General features: G+C 40.7%; 3 non-coding genes across 3 annotated transcripts; 2 read left to right on the top strand and 1 right to left on the bottom strand.

Moving 5' to 3' along the window:
• Positions 1 to 5,128: 5,128 nt before the first annotated feature.
• trnap-agg lies at positions 5,129 to 5,200 on the top strand. The gene has a single exon. It is a non-coding gene; the product is annotated as a tRNA-Pro (tRNA).
• A 1,326-nt stretch (positions 5,201 to 6,526) lies between these two features.
• On the bottom strand, positions 6,527 to 6,598 carry trnaw-cca. The gene has a single exon. It is a non-coding gene; the product is annotated as a tRNA-Trp (tRNA).
• Positions 6,599 to 6,981: 383 nt separating this feature from the next.
• Positions 6,982 to 7,055, top strand: trnai-aau. The gene has a single exon. It is a non-coding gene; the product is annotated as a tRNA-Ile (tRNA).
• Positions 7,056 to 8,222: the final 1,167 nt, after the last annotated feature.

The raw sequence follows: 8,222 nt of genomic DNA, 5'->3' as shown, positions 1-8,222 counted from the left end.
TACGTGTAGACTAAACTATGACTGAAGAACATCTTATGTTAGTATTATTCTGACCAAATATTGTAGAAGTTACAGAATTACATCTGATTAAGTGCATCATTGTAAACATCATGCATGCATACATAAGATGATACAATCCATGCATTGGCCCTTTTTGCACAAACTCTTTTGACTCATCACATACGCTGCTGCTACTGTTTATTATTTACCATGTACATATTTAGCTCAGTTACCTCATACCCATGCACATAGACTTCGTTACTGGTACCACGTGTATATATTTCACTCTTTTTTTCTCTGCACTGTTGGGAAGGGCCCATAAGTAAGCATTTCACTTGTTAGTCTACACCTGTTGTTTACGAAGCATGTGACAAATACAATTTGATTTGATACACATCAGAGTTCCCCTCTTCGTTTCTGATTATGTTTACAGATGAATTACCTGTTATAGTTTAACTTTACCATGTCATGATCTTGTGAACAAAAACTTTGCAAATTCAACGATAAATATGAATGATTGCTGATGGACTACAATGCTAAAATTCAAAAAAATATATATAAACGTTTTCTTATATTATGGAATACTTGGCTTAGGCCAAATATACGTATCAAAGATAGTAACTAACGAGATGCTATTTGTGGTGTCACAGAGACATCTAGTGGTCAATATTATAAACGGAAGCGCGATAACTGCTTAGCTAGCTAGCGCTACATAATTTGACATTTGAGATCGACACGAGGGAGAGCGGTTGTTAACTCTGGGCGACGGTACGGAATACAACAAGTAAACACAAATATTTTGTGTTTGACAACAGTTAGCAGTAACTAACAACACATATACATATCACAGTACCCCGTGTATTTCAAAGTAATGAATGACAAGTGGGTCAATAGATAGCGTCCAATCGTTGAAACGCGTTCTAACAAGCTAACTTAACTAGCTAACGTTAGCTTGCTAGAGCTGCATGTGCTGTCAAAACGACCTATACCCAATCAAAGCTTAGTAAGCTAGCTACACATGATATATAGTGTAATAAAAAATAGGGGAATGGGTGATACCTTGTCAGTTGTACAACTGAATGCATTCAACTGAAATGTGTCTTCCGCATTTAACCCAACCCCTCTGAATCAGATAGGCGCGGGGGCTGCCATAATCGACATCCACGTCTTCGGCGCCAGGGGAACAATGGGTAAACTGCCTTATTCAGGGGCAGAACGGCAGATTTTTACCTTGTCAGCTCCGGGATTTGATCCAGCAACTTTTCGGGGACTGGCCCATTGCTGAAAATTTAAGTCTAATTTACTTGGTTAAAAGTAAAGGTGCGTCTGATGATGCATGACTTAGTGGGCTGGCTAGCTAGCTAACAACGATTCCATGGCATGTTGATGTCTGTTCAGAAACATTGTTGATCACGTGCAATTCGGAATATTTATTGTTCTAATTTTACTGCACAATAGGCTGTATCACACCCGGCGATCGGGAGTACCATAGGGCGGCGCACAATTGGCCCAGCTTCATTGTAAATACGAATTTGTTCTTAACTGGCTTTCCTAGTTAAATAAAGGTTAAATGAAAAAAAAACTAATTAAATCAGATTTGTTGTTTAGATAGCACTGACGTTACATATTTAACAGGGGCACCTTATCGTCTAGGAATCTGAATTTTCAAAATACAAACCATAAAAAAACTGTGTTTTAAACCATTTCACCTACGTTTTATATTGAAAGTTAGCAGTGGGTTTTTGCGTCAATAGTGTGATAAGGGTTGTGCAACTATAGTTTTTCTTCACACAAAATACATTAGTGCAACACTTTAGGCAGAAAATATTTTTCATCAGTAGACAACAGAAGTCAAATGCCATTTGGCAAGCAGCCACACACATAGCTAAGTAAATTAGTTTACGATGAAAAAGCTATGTATTTTTTGTTGTTGTTGCAAAAACGTGCATGGCCATCATATTTCTAATGTTTATCATAGAAATAATGTAGTCAGCTACATTTCCTGATATTTTGCTTGAAGTTAAAGTTGCATTTGAACTTGCTACGGGAAAAACTACACCGCAGGAAAGTAGCCTACGCATCAGAGAGCTGTCTGGTGATCGATCCAAGAGCAAATCAAATCAAATTTATTTATATAGCTCTTCTTACATCAGCTGATATCTCAAAGTGCTGTACAGAAACCCAGCCTAAAACCCCAAACAGCAAGCAATGCAGGTGTAGAAGCACGGTGGCTAGGAAAAACTCCCTAGAAAGGCCAAAACCTAGGAAGAAACCTAGAGAGGAACAAGGCTATGAGGGATGGCCAGTCCTCTTCTGGCTGTGCCGGGTGGAGATTATAACAGAACATGGCCAAGATGTTCAAATGTTCATAAATGACCAGCATGGTCAAATAATAATAATCACAGTAGTTGTCGAAGGTGCAACAGGTCAGCACCTCAGGAGTAAATGTCAGTTGGCTTTTCATAGCCGATCATTAAGAGTATTTCTACCGCTCCTGCTGTCTCTAGAGAGTTGAAAACAGCAGGTCTGGGACAGGTAGCACGTCCGGTGAACAGGTCAGGGTTCCATAGCCACAGGCAGAACAGTTGAAACTGGAGCAGCAGCACGGCCAGATGGACTGGGGACAGCAAGGAGTCATCATCCCAGGTAGTCCTGAGGCATGGTCCTAGGGCTCAGGTCCTCCGAGAGAGAGAAAGAAAGAAAGAACTAGAGAGAGCATACTTAAATTCACACAGGACACCGGATAAGACAGGAGAAATACTCCAGATATAACAGACTGACCCTAGCCCCCCGACACAAACTACTGCAGCATAAATACTGGAGACTGAGACAGGAGGGGTCAGGAGACACTGTAGCCCCATCCGATGATACCCCCAGACAGGGCCAAACAGGCATTATATAACCCCACCCACTTTGCCAAAGCACAGCCCCCACACCACTAGAGGGATATCTTCAACCACCAACTTACCATCCTGAGACAAGGCCGAGTATAGCCTACAAAGATCTCCGCCACGGCACAACCCAAGGGGGGGCGCCAACCCAAACAGGAAGATCACGTCAGTGACTCAACCCACTCAAGTGACACACCCCTCCTAGGGACGGCATGGAAGAGCACCAGTAAGCCAGTGACTCAGCCCCTGTAATAGGGTTAGAGGCAGAGAATCCCAGTGGAGAGAGGTGAACCGGCAAGGCAGAGACAGCAAGGGCAGTTCGTTGCTCCAGAGCCTTTCCGTTCACCTTCACACTCCTGGGCCAGACTACACTATATGACCTACTGAAGAGATGAGTCTTCAGTAAAGACTTAAAGGTTGAGACCGAGTCTGCGTCTCTCACATGGGTAGGCAGAACATTCCATAAAAATGGAGCTCTATAGGAGAAAGCCCTTCCTCCAGCTGTTTGCTTAGAAATTCTAGGGACAATTAGGAGGCCTGCGTCTTGTGACCGTAGCGTACGTGTAGGTATGTACGGCAGGACCAAATCGGAAAGATAGGTGGGAGCAAGCCCATGTAATGCTTTGTAGGTTAGCAGTAAAACCTTGAAATCAGCCCTTGCCTTCACAGGAAGCCAGTGTAGGGAGGCTAGCACTGGAGTAATATGATCAATTGTTTTGGTTCTAGTCAGGATTCTAGCAGCCGTATTTAGCACTAACTGAAGTTTAGTTAGTGCTTTATCCGAGTAGCCGGAAAGTAGAGCATTGCAGTAGTCTAACCTAGAAGTAACAAAAGCATGGATTAATTTTTCTGCATCGTTTTTGGACAGAAAGTTTTGATTTTTGCAATGTTACGTAGATGGAAAAAAGCTGTCCTTGAAACAGTCTTGATATGTTCGTCAAAAGAGAGATCAGGGTCCAGAGTAACGCAGAGGTCCTTCACAGTTTTATTTGAGACGACTGTACAACCATCAAGATTAATTGTCAGATTCAACAGAAGATCTCTTTGTTTTTTGGGACCTAGAACAAGCATCTCTATTTTGTCCGAGTTTAAAAGTAGAAAGTTCGCAGCCATCCACTTCCTTATGTCTGAAACACAGGCTTCTAGCGAGGGCAATTTTGGGGCTTCACCATGTTTCATTGAAATGTACAGCTGTGAAAGTTAACATTATGTTTTCGAATGACAGATATGTATATTTCATCCCAGTGGAGAAGTGCACGAAATGAGTCCTTTTAAATTCAAGATATAGAGCGAACCCTGACTGGGGCTCGTTACCTTCTCTATTACTTCAGTGGTATGGTGAATATTTGTTCAGTTGCTATACTGAACAAAAATCTAAACACAACATGCAATAATTTCAACGATTTTACTGAGTTACAGTTCATATAAGGAAATCATTCAATTAAAATAATTTCATTAGGCCCTAATCTATGGATTTCACATGACTGGGGGGTGCCATGCATGGGCCAGGAAGAGCATAGGCCAACACACTTGGGACTCAGGCCCACCCACTGAGGAGCCAGACCCAAGCCAATCAAAATTAGTTTTTCACAGGAAAGGGCTTTATTACAGACGAATACTCCTCAGTTTCATCAGCTGTCAGAGTGACTGGTCTCAGACGATCCCGCAGGTGAAGAAGCTAGATGTGGAGGTCCTGAGCTGGCGTGGTTACATGAGGTACTGCCAAATTTGCTAAAACGACTTTAGTCGGCTAATAGTAAAGAAAATAACATTCAGTTGTCTGGCAACAGCACTGGGGGACATTCCTGCAGTCAGCATGCCAATTTCACACATTGTGTTTTGTAACAAAACTGCACATTTTAGAGTGGCCTTTTATTGTTTCCAGCACAAGGTGCACCCGTGTAATGATCATGCTGTTTAATGAGCTTCTTGATATGCCATACCAGTCAGATGGATGGATTTTCTTGGCAAAGGAGAAATACTGACTAACAGGGATGTAAAAAAAAATGATGCACCAGATGTGAGAGAAATAATAATTTTCTGCGCATTGAAAAATTCTGGGATCTTTTATTTCAGCTAATGAAACATGGGACCAAAACTTTAGATGTTGCGTTCATATTTTTGTTCAGTTTATGTTTTCGTGGCATGGTAAGCAAGAGTCTGATAACCAACATAATGGTAGTCAATTTGTTGTTGGACTACGAAGAAAATCTCATAATTCCATGACCGTCTATCGTGGCTCGTTGGTCTAGGGGTATGATTCTCGCTTAGGGTGCGAGAGGTCCCGGGTTCAAATCCCGGACGAGCCCTCAATTTTTATACTTCTCACACTTTCTTTTATAATTTTAGCGTACATGTAATTATATTTCAGACAAAATATGCAGAAATTATCAAACAAAATTGAGATTCAGATGGTTTTAGGCCCTTGTAATTACATTGAGGTGATTACACACCAATTGCACACACAGGTGGAAGCAGAATACACAAACAAAAGGGGTTGTTAAATATGCGAATATGTTGTCCTAACTTGTTGTTCGCTTTCGTTTCTGTCAGTTTAGGGCAAAGGTTTGGAATAATTTAGAATGAGATTATGTTAAACCAGGTAATTTCAATTAATATCATACTCTGATTCTAGTTTTGGTAAAGCGTTTAGAGCAAATGTGGCAAGATTATTGTTTATTTCATTTTTATACAACGGGTTGGTCTATTCCTGAATGCTGATTGGTTAAAAGCGCATTCCAGCCGGTGTCTATTCCACAAATGACCACCGGCTAAATCTATGATGTTAAAATTCCTATTTACTCTGTTCTATCTGACTGCGCAATCTACTGTCTCATTAGCCTCCACTATAAAAAGCATCTGGACATTATCTCACATTTCTGTTAGACTAACATATAGTTTTCAACAGCAGAGATTTGTATAAACCTTGCTGTCTGTCTCTCTGACATTTGCAACATTGTTTCAATGTTCAAATAGTAATGGAGGTGTATGGGTCGGGAGTCGGGACGAGAGAGAGAGATGCAGGCAGCGTTTCTCAGCAAGTCGAGATCATGAATCAGCTGGCATCATTTTTATGGATATAGACAAAGAAATGTCAATTGAAAAAAAGTCAAACGAAACGAAGTGCAGCTAGTTTGGAGTCTTTCCAGCTTCAGTTTTAAGTTATTGTGTTAGCTTGTGGATAGACGAAATAGTATGAGTAAATTAATCAAAATAAAATGTTTAGTGAAAATATGTCAATCATTATTTTAATATGTTGGTAACCCGTTGTAAAAACAAAAGAAAAAATATTTTTCTCTGTGATCAAAAAACATCGGAGAAAACAAACATTAGACATAAGTGATAATGCCCGAGAGGCCGGTGTTTGGAAGGTATATTGGCACTGGTGTTGTTCGTCTCGGGCCGGCGAACTGTGCCAATATATCTTCCAATTTTAATATGTTGGTAACCTGTTGTAAAAACAAAAGTGATCATGCCCGCAAAGCCGGTGTTGGAAGATATATTGGCACAGTTTGCCGGCCCGAGACGAACAACACCAGTGCCTATACCTTCCAAACACCGGCCTCTCGGGCATTATCACTTATGTCTAATGTTTGTTTTCTCCGATGTTTTTTGATCACAGAGAGAAAAAGATTTGACCTCGACGTGATTTGAACACGCAACCTTCTGATCTGGAGTCAGACGCGCTACCGTTGCGCCACGAGGTCTAAAACCACAGGGTGGATGTTTAGTTATTTGACTGTGCTATGCATTTTGTGTTCCACGTCTACTTTGTCACAGTTTGCTATCACTGTACAGTGAATGGTGGCAGACTACAAACAAGAAGGAAAAATGCTGGGCTGTTTTGCTCCAGCAATATTCCATTGTAGTTTACTTGGAGCAAGTACAGTGTCCCACTCATTAAGGATCAAAGTGTTGGCAATGAGAGAGGCTGCTGAATTTAATCCTCAACCATGTATATAAACCGTGCAGTGGGCACACAAACTCACTAGCATTGTGTGACCATAGCATAAAACTCCAAAGTAGTTATCTCACTCCACTATTTCTGTTGACAATATTCAAATTTATAACATTTTGATCTGAGCTGTATGGCCGGTTAGCTCAGTTGGTTAGAGCGTCGTGCTAATAACGCGAAGGTCGCGGGTTCGATACCCGTACTGGCCACTATCTTTTCCTTTCATGTATTACAAGTTGAGCCTTTAGTGTATTTGGTACTGTATGCGCTGTATGTGTCATTAAATGCTAAAAGCAACAAAGATTAACACAAATCATGTCTTAAAATACATCCCACTAGGGCTGTGCTGATTAATTGTCATGCAAATGGCCACAGTTATTGTCATAATTGTATTTTTGGTTAAAATAAATGTTTTGAGCTTGTAATGCATCATAATGCATCTTTGAAAAAATTCGCTACAACATACCGTGTCCTCAGAAGGTATTCACACCTCTTAACTTTTTCCATATTTGGTTGTGTTACAGCCTGAATATAAAATTGATTAAATATAGATGTTTTTGTCATTGGCCTACACACAATACCCCATAATGTCAAAGTGGAATTATGTTTTTCCAAATTAATTAAAAATGAAACGCTGATATGTCTTGAGTCAATAAGAATTCAACCCCTTTGTTATGGCAAGCCAAAAGAACGGTTGAACTAACGTAGGCTAATGCGATTAGCATGAGGTTGTAAGTAACAAGAACATTTCCCAGGACATAGACATATCTGATATTGGCAGAAAGCTTAAATTCTTGTTAATCTAACTGCACTGTCCAATTTACAGTAGCTATTACAGTGAAAGAATACCATGCTATTGTTTGAGGAGAGTGCACAGTTATGAACTTGAAAAGTTATTAATAAACCAATTAGGCACATTTGGGCAATCTTGAGACAACATTTTGAACAGAAATGCAATGGTTAATTTACATTTACATTTAAGTCATTTAGCAGACGCTCTTATCCAGAGCGACTTACAAATTGGATCAGTCTAAAACTTTGTGTAACAGTTTAACTTTAGTCCGTCCCCTCGCCCCGAACCGGGTGCGAACCAGGGACCCTCTGCACACATCAACAACAGTCACCCACGAAGCATCGTTACCCATCGCTCCATAAAAACCGCAGCCCTTGCAGAGCAAGGGGAACCACTACTTCAAGGTCTCAAAGCGAGTGACGTCACCGATTGAAACGCTATTAGCGCGCACCACCGCTAACTAGCTAGCCATTTCACATCGGTTACATTTGCACATACACTGCTGCCATCTAATGGCCAAAATTGAGCCTGGGCTGGAATAATACATTATGGCCTTTCTTTTGCATTTCAAAGATGATGGTAC

This window comes from Salvelinus namaycush, chromosome 25, assembly GCF_016432855.1.
Source record: "Salvelinus namaycush isolate Seneca chromosome 25, SaNama_1.0, whole genome shotgun sequence".
Taxonomy (NCBI): domain Eukaryota; kingdom Metazoa; phylum Chordata; class Actinopteri; order Salmoniformes; family Salmonidae; genus Salvelinus; species Salvelinus namaycush.
Note: the sequence above shows the minus strand (reverse complement) of the source record. Positions and strands in the feature narration are given on the sequence as shown.